This window comes from Erpetoichthys calabaricus, chromosome 8, assembly GCF_900747795.2.
Source record: "Erpetoichthys calabaricus chromosome 8, fErpCal1.3, whole genome shotgun sequence".
Classification (NCBI taxonomy): Eukaryota; Metazoa; Chordata; class Cladistia; order Polypteriformes; family Polypteridae; genus Erpetoichthys; species Erpetoichthys calabaricus.
The window spans coordinates 15,827,736-15,847,119 of record NC_041401.2 but is presented as its reverse complement, the minus strand read 5'-3'; the positions used below and the strand labels follow the sequence as shown (position 1 = coordinate 15,847,119).

The window sequence follows — 19,384 nt, the reverse complement described above, 5'->3', positions numbered from 1 at the left end:
AGTTCAGGGGCACAATGACAATTTGTCAGTGCAAATTCCAGTATCACTGGGTGCAAGGCAAGTGCTAACTTTAACCTCCTTAGTGTTAGACCCAAACATCACTCAGGGTTTGAAAACATTAAAACTAAAAGTGTTTGGCCCTGTTCACGCAGATGGCGTTTTTCTGCCATTTGCAGTGTCAGGTGAGCGCAGATCTAAAACCAAGCGTTTTTCTGCTCATTGCAGTGAATCAGACCATCCACATGGGCTTTCATCACTTGCGTTCAGTTGGATGCACATTCGAATGGCATAAAAAAAATCCACTTATTTACTTGGTTATTTCTTGATGATGACATGATTGAAAGAACTGTTGCTGAGAAAAACCGTCATGCTGAACAGTGTTAGGTAAATGACCATATACCTATGCAGTTTTCCCATTCAAACAAATGGGAACCAGTAGCTCCTGATGATATCTGGTATTAGCATCATCATTATTATTATTCATTTCATATTATTATTTGTATCATTATAATTTTTGTACTTTTGACTTTGTAGTTTTAGTGTTTTTCACGTTTCACAGTTGAAAGAAGAGACCTAATAAAAATGTAAATTTTCAAGCCAAAAAATGTAATGCTTTTTAATTGGAGGAGGTTAAACTCCAAACCAAGGTTAGGACATGCAAACAAAAGGTTAATGGAGAGTTGTCAGCTAGCTTACTCTTCACATTTTAGTGTGTAGATAGAATATTTGATTCACCTCAGAGTCTGCATTTTTTGCTGTTTTGCAAAAATCTTGTTTGTCAATGTTCTTAACATGAACTGTACCATCCAGTCTAAAAGCTTCAGTGCAAACTTATTAAAATATCAAAAAATCTATCAAAATATTTCCTTGACATTGTGGGATTGATACTCAACAGACACTGTAATTAGGACTGTTTGCAGTTTTACAGTAAAATACCATAAAATGTCTAAAATATTTAAAAACCGAGACAGGAGTTGTATAACGTACACCAGAGATGGAACATGTAGCTGCTGATGCCCATATATTGAACAACATTATTGCTTTTAAAGTCACCAAGGTGCTGTTTAGAGCAGGTAAACAGTTATATTTAACAATATTAACTCACTCTGTTTCGACAGATGTCAGTATATTATAATAAAGAATAAACAAGGTAATTTAGATGTATTATAAAATTACCATATTTGAACTATGTTGATCTAGTGACCATTTATCTTCACATTATTCTCAAAAGTTTTTTTTTTTTTTTTTTAATGTTTGCTGTATGTGAGTTTTCAAGTTCCTGGCATGAAACATATGGACATACAGCATTTAAAATTACGGTTCACATTGTTAGTCAGGAAGAAATTTCACATTAAAGTTACATTAAGTTGTATACACTGACCCAGGAGCAGGTGTCGATGCATAGTTGTCCTCCATTGACAAGGAACCTGCTGTGCTGTTTTCCTTCAGTACAGACTCTCATACGTTAACTCCAAGATAAGCATTTGTTCCTTGAAAAGCCGATTCCCATGTCAGTATGACACCAAAGTTGTTTAAGTTAATAAAGGCACAGCATCAATCTTAAAGCGGCGTGTCAACTTCATGTTCTCATCAGATTTAAAGTGCCATCTACAAACATAAGTGCTGCCATGGCGTATAAAAAATTTGGTGCTTTATCTCTTGATTGCTGGGATCTATTTTTATCAATATGCTTCATCAGTGGGAAAGCTGTTGAAACTCAGGCAATGATGTTTTTGTTTAGAATCTGAACAAATAGGAACACTACAGAAGCTCTTCTTTCATGATTCTGCCATCGTTTCCGATAACCGGAAGAGTTTACTTGTCAATGACGTCTCCATCCATCCATCCATTTTCCAACCCGCTGAATCCAAACACAGGGTCACGGGGGTCTGCTGGAGCCAATCCCAGCCAACACAGGGCACAAGGCAGGGAACCAATCCTGGGCAGGGTGCCAACCCACCGCAGGACACACACAAACACACCCACACACCAAGCAAACACTAGGGCCAATTTAGAATCGCCAATCCACCTAACCGGCATGTCTTTGGACCGTGGGAGGAAACCGGAGCGCCCGGAGGAAACCCACGCAGACACGGGGAGAACATGCAAACTCCACGCAGGGAGGACCCGGGAAGCGAACCCAGGTCCCCAGATCTCCCAACTGCGAGGCAGCAGCGCTACCCACTGCGCCACCGTGCCGCCCCAATGACGTCTCCCGGAAGAAAAAATATACAAGCATGAAAAGAGCTAATATTTCAGTCTGGAGCAAAAAAGTACACCTTATTAGAAAGGAAAATAGTCATAAAGATCTGAATAGCACGTTACAAGGACAGGTTCTATGAAAATCTTTAAGAGAATACCTTTACAAATGACTTTTAAATTGCCTTTATTTCAGTTTAAAATATTTGCATAAATGTAAAATTCTTCACAAAATATTGCCCTATTAATAAACAGCAAACTTTTGTTTAATACCATTTTATGTACCAGTTTACAAAGGTATGATGAATTAGTCTGAAGAAATGCCTGGTGCTTTTGCTATGAAGTGTGCAACAACATTGCTTGATATTTTTTTTCATAGTTGTACAACAATGTTTGGAAATTGAAATTTCCTCAGAGTAAATTAGCATTAGCAAAAGAGAAGAGTTCCTTTAAGACAAAGTACTCTTCTACTCATAGCTATCACTAAACCCACTCTCTAACACCACAGGAACAGCAGCCTTTTCAAACAGCAACAAAAGCATGGCAGGAAACAGCTGTTCACTGAATGCCAGTATAACCAACATGGCCATGCTCACAATAGGCCAATTTACACTCAGGATTCTTTAAACTTTTAGTCTCTAAAACAAATACCATGGGTCGTGACCATGTCTGAATTTTGGTAGCACAGAGTCATGATTCACAATAGTACTCAATGGGAAAGGACCTTGTACGTTTTAAAGAGTGTTTTGCGATAAGTCACAATAGGCAATTTAAGCAAATGTCATTGCTCCAATAATACTTGTGTTCATTGACTCTCCAAGGAGGATGGGGATGACTGTCAGTAGCGATTCTTCTGGGAAGATTCTCTCCCACCCCCACCCCAACACACTCTTGGAAGGCGGTAGCGAGTCTGTGTCTTGAAGACCCAGAAAAAGTAAAATGGAGTTGTGAGAAAACAAAAGTTTAAGAACCACTGCTCTAAAAGGACACTGATGCTTCACCTTGTATTAAAGATATACTTGCAGCTGAAGACAGATGTTAGGCCCGCATCACGCTACATGGCTTTCCAATAAACTTTTAGGTAGTAAGTAGTGGACTGTCATAGTGCACATCCATGACTACCAGTTGTGCAGTGCGGGAGACCCAGGGACTAAGACACAGCTCTGTGGTCAGAAACAACACAGTGACACAGGCTTGATTTTGTTTTAAGTAATAAGTGTTGACTCTCATGTGCACAAGAGTTGACAAGTGATGGTCCGAAAGTACTAGGTATAAAGAACAGCTACAACATAAAAAAGGAAAGTTGATGCTTTGCACCATGCAAACAAAAGAGAGGAGTGTCTGTCTCATATGTCATGTTTGTCTTACCAGAACAAAATAGAAAAGTGAAAATGATGGGATATAGACTGCACCTGAACTTACAATATCTGGAAAACATTTGTACTACTTGCCTGCACTGTCAGGAAGCAGGATGACTGGCTGTCAAAATACAGCAAACTCACAATTTTTTGGAAATCTGAAACTGTGCTGAGACGTCATGAGGGAGTTGTGTAGTCAGCCATCCCCTGTGATTCCCACTTGTGTAATTTGGCATCCTAAAGGCAAGACGATCAGCAATAGCACTCATTAGGTGTTCCACGCTCTCTGACTCAGTCATGTATTATGACACCTGCCTTAAGAGGTGAAAACAAGATAATTTACTAATTCAGGTGTCATCAGCCAACGGAAAGATGTTTTTTTTTTGAAGTTGCATCTGCGCTTACACATATGTGAATCTACTCATCTAAGATAGGAACTAGCCTTTGATAGATCTTCTCCAGGGAACAATAAGATGTACAGAGTGTGAAATGTATATATTGGCATGTGTCCCATTTTTAATTTGCATTACTTATGGGGCCCCTTTGCATTTATTCCGCAAAACCCAGGACAATAAAGTCATATATTTGGAAGCACATTGCCAAGAAATAAGTGAATAATTCCCCTGCAACAGAAGAAGCTTCCTTAATTATTAACATTTTTAGATTTTGCAAAGGACAAAGGAGCCCAACAATAGCAAACTTCAAAGGTCTTCTGTGTGTGTTCATTGATAGATTTCAATATCTCATATATAAAGTGTGTGTCTGTCTGGCCCGGAAGTCAAAGGTGGAGTGGGGTAAGGGCTCCACCTGCAAGGAAACAGAAAACTCTCTTAGCTGCTAATAACACAAGCGAGCCCAGCATGTCGGCAAACCCCCGAAGAAAGACAAAGTCGCTTAGCCACTAACATCAGTAAAACAGTATCCCTTTTACTTTTCCTACCGCCACTAATGCACAAGCGATGCAAGCACGTTGGTAAAACGAATTATCCTTGGAGAGAGACGCCCTGAGTAGTTCATTTCAATTACCTGACATCCCTACATTTCAGTTTTTTTTTTGATGATTTCAATAGTTTCTAGAATGACGGGCTCTTAGTTGTACAAAACTGTTATAAGGGCTCGAATCAGCCCTGGATGGTTGTCAACTAACTGCAAAGTGAAGTAAGGCAAACTCCAAAGTGCTGATTTTCAGTCTACATACTCCAAATCAGAATGTAAGTATTTGGAAAGTTACACCGAAATGTAAGGTAGGCCATTTCTTTCAATTTTAAGTCATTTGACACAGGCACACAAGTTTTGTTAACCTTCTGAACTACAAATACCAAAAATACTGGACTATCTTTCGCCACTGCATGTCCAATATTAACATTCAAGACACTTGTTACCTTCTGATAGCAACCTTTTAACCATTCCAAAAATCCCACTATGTAAGTGACGGCTCCTTTGGGTTTGTGGCTTATCTCTTCTTCGAACACTTCATTCGGATCAACTTGTGAGGCTTTATCAGTGTTATTGCTCATATTATGCCAAAATAAAAACTCACTCATGTTTTCTTGCATTTCAGAAAAGTAAAACAGCAGATTAAATGAACTGACTGTTCTATTTAAACCAAAATGCTAATGTAGTTTTATTCATACTACATTAGCAACCAGCTCACTACATACCACTCAATGATGAAGTGTCTCATGTTTAGTTCTTATTTATCAAATCGATTCCAATATGTACAGAAATGTGCTGACAGTACTCCATCATTATACACAGAAGTTCAATATGGTGTCCCGCAGGGCTCAATACTGGAACCTTTACTGTTTTCACTTTACATGCTTCCACTGGGATCTATCATTAGGAAACATAATGTTAATTTTCACTCGTATGCAGATGACACCCAGTTATACCTTTCATTTAAATCAGATGAAGTTTCTCCGATGTTGTCTTTAATTAGTTGTGTAAGCGAATTAAAGGAGTGGATGAATGAGAACTACTTGTCTTTAAATACCGATAAAACAGAGATGTTAATTTTTGGAGGGAATGACGCTGATCATAACAATATTTTGTCATCATTTAACTCAGTTGGAATCCCAATTAATTTTACTGAATCAGCCCGCAATCTAGGAGTTATCTTTGACTCTAGCATGTCATTTAAAGCGCATATTACAAAATTGTCCAAAACATGCTTCTTCCATCTTAAAAATGTTAGGAAATTAAGGCGCTTTCTAAATAAGCAGGATTCTGAAAAATTAATTCATGCATTTATCTCTAGTAGGATTGACTACTGCAATGCAGTGTTCACTGGATGTTCAAACTGTTCTTTATACAGCCTCCAGTTAATACAAAATGCGGCTGCAAAAATTATTACAAGAACAAGAAAATACGAGCACATAACTCCAGTTCTTAAATCCTTACACTGGCTCCCGGTTAAGTTTAGGGCAGATTTCAAAATCCTTCTTTTAACATATAAAGCATTAAATGGCCGAGGTCCGGCTTACTTGTCTGAACTTATCATGACATACAAACCAGAGCGCACATTAAGATCTCAAGATGCCGGTCTGCTTATGGTTCCAAGGATTAATAAAATAACAGTGGGAGGTCGAGCTTTTAGTTACAGGGCCCCTAAACTGTGGAGTGGTCTGCCTGCTACTATAAGAGATGCCCCTTCGGTCTCAGCTTTTAAATCCCAGCTGAAGACTCCCTACTTTAATTTAGCACACCCTGATTAGAGCTGCTGATTAACTGTACAGACTGCATCTCTGTTGTTAGTCATTAGCACTAAAACATAAGTAACATGATAGTTAGAATTGGATACTAACCCTCACCTATTCTGTTTCTCTTCTCGGTATTCAAATGTGGCACTTGGTGCCACGGCCCACCTGCCAAGTTGTTTTGCCTGCCTAAGGTAAAGTCATCCCTGATGGAGGATCGCAGGAATCGTGAGAAGGAGGGGTCCTTTCATCGGATTGTCTGGCCCAGCGCTGTTTCAGCCGTGGAATGGCCAAATGGGGGAGGCAGCTTGATGGATGAGGTCTCCAGGAGTCTAAAATTATCCAAATGTTATTATGTGATATCATCTACTGTTAAATTCTGCTCCGTACTTCTAAAAAATTTTTCTTTTTTATTTTTTATTGAGGATTTGTTCTGTTCTGTGTATTGTATTGTATTGACCCCCTTCTTTTGACACCCACTGCATGCCCAACCTACCTGGAAAGGGGTCTCTCTTTGAACTGCCTTTCCCAAGGTTTCTTCCATTTTGCCCTACTAGGTTTTTTTGGGAGTTTTTCCTTGTCTTCTTAGAGAGTCAAGGCTGGGGGGCTGTCAAGAGGCAGGGCCTGTTAAAGCCCATTGTAGCACTTCCTGTGTGATTTTGGGCTATACAAAAATAAACTGTATTGTAGTGTATGTTAATAGATACATGCGAGATATTATTTCATTGAAGTTGCTTCATTTATTGTAAGTATAAGTATGTATAACTACAGTTAGGTCCATAAATATTTGGACAGAGACAACTTTTTTCTAATTTTGGTTCTGTACATTACCACAATGAATTTTAAATGAAACAACTCAGATGCAGTTGAAGTTACTTTTGAGCCCCTGAAATGAAGAGATTGTGTTAAAAAAATGCTTTAGTTGCCTCACATTTTTATGCAATCGTTTTGTTAACCCTACTGAATTAAAGCTGAAAGTCTGCACTTCAACTGCATCGGAGTTGTTTCATTTAAAATTCATTGTGGTAATGTACAGAACCAAAATTAGAAAAAAGTTGTCTCTGTCCAAATATTTATGGACCTAACTGTATTATTCTGAAACTTTAACTTGCAATGGCTTATTACCACTACACAAATAATTTGTGGATTTATTCTTATTCTTTCTGACTTTATTTCGCTGTGAAAAATTAATTCAAAATTTAATAAGGCAGAAAAGCATTTGATACATGGTGTATGTTTGTTTACAATTTGTTAACCACCTCAGGCAAAAAACTTACTAAACTTGCTAAATTTTGATTCAACCTATTATTAAACAAGCAGCAATTTTACATTTTGCATTACAGAGTTCAGTAAAAACCCAATATTGTTTGAAAGTGGTAACTAGAAATGTGTTATGATGTTAAACAATCAACTTTCAAATGTATCCCTAGAAAAGATTATAGATCTATGGTACAGATATCAACACAACACTTAGCAAACAAGGATTAAAGTTTATTTTGTGAAGCCTGTTGTCATCACACATTATGCACTGTTTACTCGTGTAACAGTAAAGTGTGGAATTCATTATTTTACATCCCCAGTGAGTGACCATTAAAATATCTCAACAAAATACAAAAAAACAATGGCACTGTTATGTTTCACCGTGTTTAGACATTGCAAATTATCACTAAAATTTAATAGGCTTATTATACAGCTCATAAAATATCTTTATTGTCAATGTCATATGAGAAAATAAACTGTATGATAAGAAAATGGCGTACATTTGCTTGACACAGCAAGAGCTAACAAATAGTCTTTGACTAATCAGAGCCTTTTCACATAATGGAAAAGTCAATAGCTGCACACAATCAGTAAACAAATTCAGCTATTTTTAAAAGGACCCCCATCACCATTTAGCACTTGCAATTTAAATTATTCTAGCGTGTAACACTTTAATTGTGTAAAACAAAGATGATGTCGAAGACACAAAAGAACTTGTACCAAAGGGAGTACTACAAGTAATTTCTAGGCTGCCAGCGATGGTTGACAATTGATAAGCGTTTTGTTGGAATCAGTGCACTTATGCATCAGAGGTAGGGGGTGGCTTGTAAGTGGGGATAACAAAAATGCTTTGAATTAACCATTTTGTTACTAAGCTAGATTGTTTTTAAACCAGAACAGCACATCAGATACTCTTCAATGCAGAAGTGCTGCAAAAATACAAAATCATTTGTTTATTAAATTGCAAAGTATTTGAGAAAATTAACAAGTCTACTAATGGTTGCATACTTTTTATATTTTACAAAAAGTTAAAATTCAGTACTTCCAAAACAAACAAAGAGAAGAAATTCACAACTTATATGAACCTAATCTGTCTGTCTCCCTTACCAAATGCTTTAGATCAGTGCCCCTGAATTTAGGAGTCATGATAAAGCATTTTGAAAATGGGAAGGCTTCTAAGATGCGACCCCATCCTTAATCAAGTGTCTTCATTTACAATGTATGTACTGCCTGAAAAGTCAAGGTCACACTGAAGAAAAAACTGACAGCTTCTAGACAACCTTTAAACATGCAAACCCAAACCTAAATTTATTAAGAAAGAGATTAAGAGTCAACGATTTAGATGATAGATTTAAAAAAAAAAAACACTACATTGCAAATTCATTGTTAAATTGCAATTAAAAAATGGTGTTAAGTTCACCATGGCTAGGGTGATTATTATTGAATCCCCAAAATCAGGTATTATAAATACGGAGAATGAACATTAATAACAGTATCAGAGGAAATATGCATATTGTACTTTAATAGGAAATTAAATAACAGTATTGTACAACACAAAAACTGTATACAGTGATCCCTCGCTATATCGCGCTTCGCCTTTCGCGGCTTCACTCCATCGCGGATTTTATATGTAAGCATATTTAAATATATATCGCGGATTTTTCGCTGCTTCGCGGGTTTCTGTGGACAATGGGTCTTTTAATTTCTGGTATATGCTTCCTCAGTTGGTTTGCCCAGTTGATTTCATACAAGGGACGCTATTGGCAGATGGCTGAGAAGCTACCCAACTTACTTTCTCTCTCTCTCTCTCTCTCTTTTGCTGACGTAGGGGGGTGTGAGCAGGGGGGCTGTTCGCACACCTAGACGATAGGGACGTTGCTACCTTCTGTGTGCAGCTGCTTCCTGAAGGACATGCTGCACGGTGCTTCGCATACTTAAAAGCTCAAAGGGCACGTATTGATTTTTGACTTTGTTTTTCTCTGGCGCTCTCTCTCTCTTCCTGCTCCTGACGGAGGGGGTGTGAGCTGCCGCCTTCAACAGCTTTGTACCGGCGGCGGTGCTTCGCATACTTAAAACAGCCCTATTTGATTTGTTTGCTTTTCTCTCTCTGACGCGCACTCCGTTGAAGAGGAAGATATGTTTGCATTCTTTTAATTGTGAGACAGAACTGTCATCTCTGTCTTGTCATGGAGCACAGTTTAAACTTTTGAAAAAGAGACAAATGTTTGTTTGCAGTGTTTGAATAACGTTCCTGTCTCTCTACAACCTCCTGTGTTTCTGCGCAAATCTGTGACCCAAGCATGACAATATAAAAATAACCATATAAACATATGGTTTCTACTTCGCAGATTTTCTTATTTCGCGGGTGGCTCTGGAACGCAACCCCCGCGATGGAGGAGGGATTACTGTACATCAAAACAATAAGTAAAATCAGACATGTCCTAATCCTGAACAATCAATGCATCCTCCCAAATTGAACAGATAAAACTGTTTTACCCTTTATTTAGAACTACAAAGGAGCAAAGCATGGTATTGCTGAAATGACTAAATACACAAACACTTGATACCTTTAGGCTTTTAGAGAATGTCACAAGTTCTACTTCACATCACTCTCTGGCATAACTACTAGTGAATGAAGCACACCTTGCAGCATATTTATGAGTGATGAATGACATATCAAAGCTTTGCTGTGATTTGTTACTGCTTTTGCATGTCTTTTAATATGATTTATTATAATTTGTTACACTACATTATCCATCCATTTTCCAACTCGCTGAATCCGAACACAGGGTTACGGGGGTCTGCTGGAGCTAATCCCAGCCAACACAGGACGCAAGGCAGGAACCAATCCCGGGCAGGGCGCCAACCCACAGCAGACACTATATTAGAAGCATAGCTACATTATATCAATTTCACAATGGCATGCTGAAGTTATCCCACATGAATATACTCTGCCAACATTAATATGACTATACTGTAATAAGGAAAGAATAACCCAAGTGAATATGCAAATACCAAATTATTTTCACATTATCCAATTCTATATTTGGACAAGTACTTCTGTATTTAACACCACCAGTCTAACTTACTTTAAAAACACCAACACTGTCTGCTTTACTTGTTAACATATGCAAGAAATATGTGTATGTTTAACGCAACTGAAAAGCCTTTTTTCCTCGTGGTTTTTGTTTCCTAAGTATTATTTAAAGCTCCACTGTTTCCCTTACTACAGACAGAGGGAGCTGGCACTGAATGAACAGCTCCTCTGTGGGCCTTCTTGTTATTTACAACTGTGTCTGCTCATTGTGAACAAGAACAATTAACATTGTACACACAAAAAAAAAAAAAATACAAGAAGCTGTGACAAAAGTCTCCTGAATTTCTGCCCCGTACAGTAGTTTCCATATAACTATAGAAACAGGTAGTATTTATAATATGTCACATCAAACAAGCCTTTTTAACACTACTGATGATTAGGTTTATGGGTGGGCTATGGTATATTTATTATCAAATTATTGTGGTAATATCTGTGAAAAAGTCGACAACATGTCAAAAGCAGTAACAAAATAAAAATAAATGAAGTGGGCTCAAGATATCTAAGGCGTACAGCCAGAATCATGTTGCCCAAGCTGGGCAGCACAATGGCAGTGCAGCTGCTTCACAGCAAGGAGACCACGGTTCGCATCCCAGGTCCTCCCTGCGTGGAGTAAGGAGACCACGGTTCGCGTCCCAGGTTTTCACTGCATGGAGTTTGCATGTTCTCGCTGTTTCTTTGTGGGTTTCTTCCAAGTAGTGTGTACTACGATGGACTGCTGCCCTGTTCACGGTTTGTTCTTGCCTTGTACCCTATGCCAGCTGTGATAGGTTCCTGCGAACCTGGTTTAGATTTAGCAGGTTAGGAAATGACATGACATGTTGGCCAAGTTATTCTTCTCTTCTCTCTCTCTTTCACATCATGCTGTGCCATGCTTGTAAAGCACTGAAAAACTTGATGACTACTGTTGGAACATTCTAGAATTTGTTCAGAATGGTAGTAGGAAAAAAATCCCAAGATCATCTACTTAAGCTGAAAATCAGCAGCCCCCCCTCGAGGCTTTCTAAATCTGGTTGTATGACAACCAGAACTTTAGATACATTTAAACTGAGAACACGCTTATTTGTGAGATTCCTCCTGTCTTGATGTTCTACATAAGACCAAAAACTCTCAAGATCTCCTTGAAATTTTTACTGTCTCTGTAATCTCAAATGTTTCTGATATTCATTAAATATATAGTATAGTAATAATGGTACTAATGTCCCAAATCAGTCTTCTAGCCTTCAAAGGCCTAAAAATAATTTAATAGGTCATCACGTTCTGTTATTTTGACCTGAGCATATTACCAATACTGTATTTTTCAGCTGCTTTTGATACTAGCTCTTTAAAATGTCATCCATACTTCACTTGGTATCTATAAGTGCTATATTTTTTATTTATGTTTTTACATTTTATTACTTATTAAATTTATTTGCTGTACTGTTAATGGCACTGTATCATGTTGAAAATTCATATTTTAGGTCTTCACAAACCAGTTACAATGAATATCATAGATGCATTAATTAAGAATGCAATTCTCTTTCACATAATCTTACAACAGAGTTATCTCAACCAGTTAATTGAACGACTGTCATACTACAAGGTGATGAAGTTTTAGCTAACGGCAGCACAGAAACAGGAGTAAGAAGTACATCAGATAAGTTCATTTGTGTTTTCTATTAATTAAAATGAAGTTGTTATTTTAAAACATTCTTGTATATTATGGTGGCAGAGAATTTGTTGCATGCTGGGCCAAAAATGAAAGCAAGAATTTCACATTACTGTCAACACTTGACAAAATGTTTACTCCTACTAGATAAATATTGTTAGTGTATCTGTTTGAAAATCAGTCAAAGTTGCATGGTGGTGTATGGGTTAGTGTCGCTGGTTGACAACTCAAGGATACTGGATCTGACCCTTGGCTCCGTCGTTAAATGAGGTTTGCATGTTCTTCCCATGTCTACATGGGTCTTACACTCGGTTCTTGAATTTTAGGTAACTTACTCTGTTAAAGGATCAGGAATCTACAGCACTTACTGGAGATCTTGCTTTCAGATCTCCTGTCTGAAGTTTCTACATTTAGCCTATTTCTGCAACAGGTTTTCTACCAATAATGTAAAGACAAATATGTTACGTTAATTGGTGATTTGTAACTATCGGAATATAAGTGTGTGAAGGACTGGCATTTCATCCAGGATCCTTTCTTACCTAACGAAATTCATTATTAAGCTCTAGTTCCACAACTCTAAAGTATATTAAGGCGTTTAAAAAGTAGATGGATCGAAAATGGACAGGTTATAAAAAATATATATTTAAACTAGGGCTGGGAAAGTTAACACATTATTGCATTAACAGATTAATTAACGCAGAATTATTTTATCGTGCATTAACACAGTTTCTGTTATTTTTATTATTATTCTGAAAGCCTCAATCTCACTAGCGATTGATACAGATCAGTGATCTTCTTGTTACAGCGCTTTTCGATAAACTTTTGCTAGAAGGAAAGTTAGCTTTGTTGATTTGACCTCAATTCCCTGCGCGTGCATAAGTAGCGAAGAGCAAACAACTTCTAAAATGGCAGGGGAGAGATAGCAAAGTGAATACTCAAAGCAAAACACTCCATGTATGACTTTTTTGCGTATTATCATTGCAATCAGACTATGATTTGTCAGACTCCGATTTTGATGCAAGTGATCTGGAGATGGAGATCAAAAACGAAAGTGAGGTACCAGCTGATCATGGTGCTGAACACGTTCGTGTAGCTGATGCACCTATGGCAACATTCACTTGGGAGGACAGACACGATGATAGGAGGTACAAACCATATTGCGTCTCACTGCAACTGCCACCCCCGCGCACCTGTCTCAAAAAGACAGTCAGGCGGCAAGCCCACCATGCATTCCTGCAGGCCATTGAGTACTAAACCCCCGCGGAGCCACTATTGCCGCAAACTGCAAAAAGGTGCCGACAGAAGGCACAACAGGCAGCAAGAGTCGTTTAATGTTGATTTATGTGTGAAACCACTGCTATGTGTGCTTTTCATTAAACTGAGTTTTTTGGAAAAAATATTAGCCCTCAAAGAGTTGCTACTGAACATAAACTGTTTATGCTGCTCATTGATAAAAGAAAATGTTTCTGCTGGTATCTGTTCAGATAAAAAAAAGAAAACAGATTTAGAAATATTAACTTTCTGTTGCTTGGAGGGTGCCTGTTATAATGTGATTGTGGCTCTGGACTCCGAGGGTAATGCCCTGGCAGTGGCAAATAGCTTTGGTTTTATATTTGATTTTATTACATTAATGTTTAAATTGAGATTTTAAAGAAATATTTTAACTGCTACTATGTAAAGGGAATACTGCTGTTAAAAAGCACCTTATTTGTTTAAAGTGTTTGCAAACCAAATACACTATTTTTGAGTTCATTATTGAATTTTGAGCATAACAATGTGATTGTTGTGATTGTCTGCGATTAATCACAATCAACCGCAAACAATCATTCGATTAATCACAATTAACAATTTAGGTCGTTGCCTAGCACTAATTTAAACTGAAATGTGCTTGTTAGTGAAATATTTACTACCCAAAAATCAATTCTTGGTAGCACCACTTAAAACACAAATTACTGCAGTTTTTGTTTTTAGGGCAAACTATCAGCAATGACTATGTCTGAAAAGCACAGTAATAATAACAACATTTATTTATAAAGCACATTTTAATGCAAAAACCAATGTTCACAACAAAGTGATGCCGGTAAGTGCTGTCAAAATGGAGAGTTGCCTGTTAGTAATCTTAATGTCTTGCTTAAGTCCCTTATAATCAGACAAAAGTTAAGGCTTTATATCGGGTGACTTTCTGTCACAGTCTTCGTTATTCTATAGAATGCTATACACTGTACACAGTTTTTTATGTATTGTACAACATTTATTGTTCATTATCCATGGCTTCCTGAATAACATTTCTGCCATCATGTTTCACAGAAGATATAATCTTAATTGGATGACGTGCTTTGGGGAGTTTGTTCAATAATTTCCATTTATGCAGATATTTCACTTCCTGAAGTAAAGCATGTGCCTGATCTTTTTGAAAATTAGAATTTTTCTTTTTACTCTTTAGTGCTTACTCATGCAAGCCAGATCTATAACTTAGTTGATGCTCTTATGTTAAATATTTCATTCACTCTGACAAACACATATGGCGCAATATTTGATTTTATACATCAAGTTGTAATATAAAGTTCTTGGGGCAGACATTTTCAGAACACCTTCCCTTTTGATTAAACTAGTTTGATGTAGAAATAAATCATTGATGTGGGGACACATTTGTTTTAATATAAAACAAGGAAGCAATACAAGGAGACAAAAAAAACTTAGAAAAATGTTACAACTGATTCAAAATACAATTCAAAGTTTAATTTTCATTAAGCAAAAATTAAATATCAACTATTTGCAAACAAATCAAATAAAATTTGGCTACTGTCACTTCAATTTCTACTAACTTTTAACAATCGTATAATATACAGATAACCTATATATAGTATATAATCTATAATATAAAACTAACTTATAGTAAAGCTGAATTTTAGAGAAGCACCTCAGACTTAAAAATAACTACTTAATGAAAAATGGAAATTGAAAAGCATACAGCTTTTCTATTTTTCATTCCTGCTAGAGTTTTAGCAAATAAAGTTAAAATGCTGCCTATTTTTTATTTGACATCTTTACATAAACCAAATTTTGTTTTGGAAAATGGCAATCAATAATGATGTAGTGTGCTGTGTACACACCTACTGAGCAATGATGCTTGGGGCCTTTGCCAAGACAGAATTGCTAGAATTATATACGATGATGGAAGGCTGTCTTTTATTTAACAGCCATCCAAATCTAATCGAAGTATGATATATTATTGGCCTACTCAATTTTTTTTTAAACAAATTAAAAATTTAAGGTGTAGGAAGAATACTTCAGGCTCTTTGCTTATTACCGACTTTATGGGACAATGTGAACAGATTAACATTACTTCACCAATAATAGAAACTCTAAAAATAAACACAATGATGCAAATCAATGAGATCAGAGAGTTTAGCAGGTGCACCAAACTGCAATATTCAATTTAGGGAAAATATAGTCTCTATTATTTCTGTCACCCAAACATTATCATTACTTTAGCTAACAATATGTCACTAGAACTCTGCAATAATTTGTCCTAAAGCTGCGGATAGGAAAACAAAAATCAGTTTCACAAATACAGCTTTAAAAATGAGAAACCTCACTGCTGACTGACAGTCATACAGTTTAATAAAATGTAACCAACAACTTATATAGCAACATATTTTACTGTGTGTTATTCTAGATGCTTTTACAAGAAAAATAACTAAGAGAAAATATACGGCAAACAATTACTACTAGCCACTTCAAATGAAAAATGTGTCCTTAATTACCCTTTTAACATTCAGAATTTTAACTGCATCATATGAATACTTATCATGAAGATCCTGATGAAAGCTTACATCTAAGAATAATAATAATAATTATTAATGTGCACACTTCTATGATATCTTAAGATGAAACTGAATGAAATAAATGCAGCCATCTATTCTCAAACTTTAATTGACTGTTTAATGTAATATGGAACCCTACTGTACTACTTCAAGGTAGTAATGATTAAGCTACAGGTATTCTTTTACAGACTCTATCACACTAATTTTAATGTGTACACCAAAAGAAGATCTTAGGCAATGATGGAAATGGGACTTCTTAATTGGAATCTCAGATATGGAGAAGAATTCAACAATTTGCAATATACATTCCTCTTCAATCTGGGTAATGCCAGCAACCATATCATCTACATTTCAGAACAGGTAATCCACCTGAAGCTAAAGTATGTTTGAACCAGGCCAGTATTTAGATGGGACACCAGTTAGGACACTTACCCTGTGGTCTGTATGTAGATCCCAATGCCCTAGTACAGTGACAGGAACACTGTGTGGACATATGGTGCCATTCTTCAGATGAGATGATGTGATGTAAAACAAAACATGAGGAACAAACTCTCTGTGGTCATAAATGATCCCTGTCCATCTTTTCAAAAGAGTATGGTGTACCCTGTTGTCCTAGTTAAAATTGCCCATCTCTGCCTCGTCCATTCTGGCTCCCTAATCATCCTGTCTTGAACTGGCTCCCTCTCTCAGCCCTTCAAAACCTAATAGCTAATGTGTGATGACCACACTGGCACAAAAATGGCTGCCATTGCATCATCCAGGTGGATGCTACACATTGGTAGCTGGCTCCTTGTTATCTATGTAAAGCACTTGAGTAGTAGGAAAACTGCTATATAAATTGGCTTAGAAGTGTACACTGCACAGTTTATCTTATATGAAATAATGTAAGACTACCATGACAGGATCTACACTGTGAATGAAGCCAACAAGCATGAGCCTAGCTAGGGCATATGTTTTAGGAATGCCCCAAGCATTATTTTTGGAAAATATATAAATATCAACAGACATGCCTGACACGTGGTGCACTTCTAATATAAGTAAGTGCACTTCTAATATTTAGTTAACCATTTGAAAACAAATATAATCATGCTTCACTTCAGTGTTACTTATATCAGATACAATATTATTAAAGAAAAAAAAAATAACTGCAACAAGAACCAATAATTTGCTTAACTGAAATCACTATGCAATTTTGTATACAGCAGCCTTAGCATGTCATCCAGGTATATAAGCTCATGTTTCATAATAAATTGTTAATACCCCAGCATTGAAACAACAGCCATAGTTAATACAGACAGACTTAGCAGAGAAAAAAAAATATTTCTTGGAACAATTCTTTCTCTGACACAAGAATTATAACTCCCCTTGCAACAGGTAAGTGGACTGAACTCACATGTACAATGGATTTACTTTCTATGTAATGGTCTACATAAGGGTAAGAACATAAGATACAAAAATAATAACTCAGTCAAAACCAAGCTGCTCTGGTTAAATACATTGCCAAAACAGTATTTGCCCCCTTCCTGATTTCCTCTGTTATTGTCTAACACTTAATAATTTTAGGTCCTCAAATAAAATCTGTTATTAATGAAAGGTACCTGTGGACAAACATTTTTTAAACTTATTTAACTCAACAGATGGCACTGTATGAAAAGATAACTGTCCCAAATTATAGTGAAAGCTAATGTCAACTGATTGAACACAGCCCAGGTGCTCAGAGCCAGTCCTGCACAATACAAACTTCACTTTGACCCTTATCATTAGAGTCATGTGGCCAACACAAGGCTTTAACAAGTCAACAATGCCACCACACCTAGGCACTGCATATATTGCTAATATTACACAAAAGAAGCATTTATTAATATACTGTACAGTATATGCCAAAAATAAATGCAAGAATTATCAAATTAAACATGAATATAAAAAAAAAACATGGAAACATGGTAGACCAAAGTTTTGCCATTCATTATGCACTTCAGTAAAATCGTACAGCCTTCAGATTGACAACAATCAATCCCAAGGGGATTTGTGATATGAAGCTGGAAACTAAAGTAACTACAAAAAATCCACACAAAGGTCATGCCACTGTACTATTTACTGCCCTCTTTCTCTTTAAGCTTTTTACACTTTCCAGAAATGCAAGAAACTAAAAATAAACTACAGAAGCTACTGTATTTCATTCTATCAGGCTTGTTAGGTTACCTAACAGATTTAGTTATTCCAACGTAATTTTTTCAGGAAATGCCTTTCAATCAGAAAACTGCAGAGTGTGCTAAAACATATTTAATGGTTTTCAACATAGATGCACTTTCTTTAAAATAGAAATACTATGTTAGCGAATATGATTTCACGAAAAGAATTTAGGTAGATTAATATTATCTTCACCCTTGAGGATTGTGAGAACCTGGAATAGGTCCTCTTGTCCATTCTTCCCTCAAAGACAGGACCAACTTGTTTCATGAATCACTTGTCTAGTGAAATCCACAAGTTTTACGACAAAGAAAACTTGCACATTGCATACTGATATACAGGTAAAATTCTGTTACAACGAATATCTTTACAACGAAATTTTCATTACAATGAAGTATTTTTATGGTCCCGACAGTTTCCCGATATGACACGAGTCTATAGAAATCTCGTTACTATGAAGTACATTGAGCAGATACTTTCATTACAATGAAGTGACCTTGAAATGAAACTAAATGAAATGCCTGAATGAATCATCCACAGAGCAGTTAGTTCTGTGGTCGCGGCTCAGTTGTGCACAACGATCCCCAAACAGAAACATTGTAATTCTTTCTTCAAACTTTCCTCGTACTGTTCATTTTGCTGTTTTTGTTTTTGGTGGTTGTCAGAGATACCGTTTGCTTATTGTTCATCAACATTTGAAAAACATCCATTAGAATTTAACTCATTGTCACCCTCCTATAGAAACGGCAGACACGAAAAAACGATAGTTCATATTAGAAAAAAAAAAACTAAATTTTGCAGCTCTCAATTGCGGCAAAAAGAAAAACGACGTTGCCAGTGAATTTGGAATTTCGCCATTGACACTGTCAACTTTCTTGAAAGACCAAGCAAAAAAAGAAGAAAAATCTTGGGTTGCAAATGTATGCGAATTGCTTCATTTTAAGACGCCGAAAACGCAGTTTTTATGTGGTTCAGTGATGCTCGTTCAAGAAACATTCCTATTAATGCGGCACTCATTCAAGAAAATGTGAGGTTTCTAAACTCTGTTGGGACCTCCCCTAACCGGACAACACAGCGAAAAGCGTCCCGAGGTGCGATCACCACATCTGTGG

General features: G+C 36.7%; 1 protein-coding gene across 2 annotated transcripts in view; it reads right to left on the bottom strand.

The window, feature by feature from the left end:
- The window catches only part of ola1 (Obg-like ATPase 1), a 296,977-nt gene that overhangs the window by 142,801 nt on the left and 134,792 nt on the right, over positions 1-19,384 (bottom strand). The gene's annotated exons all lie outside the window — the stretch shown is intronic.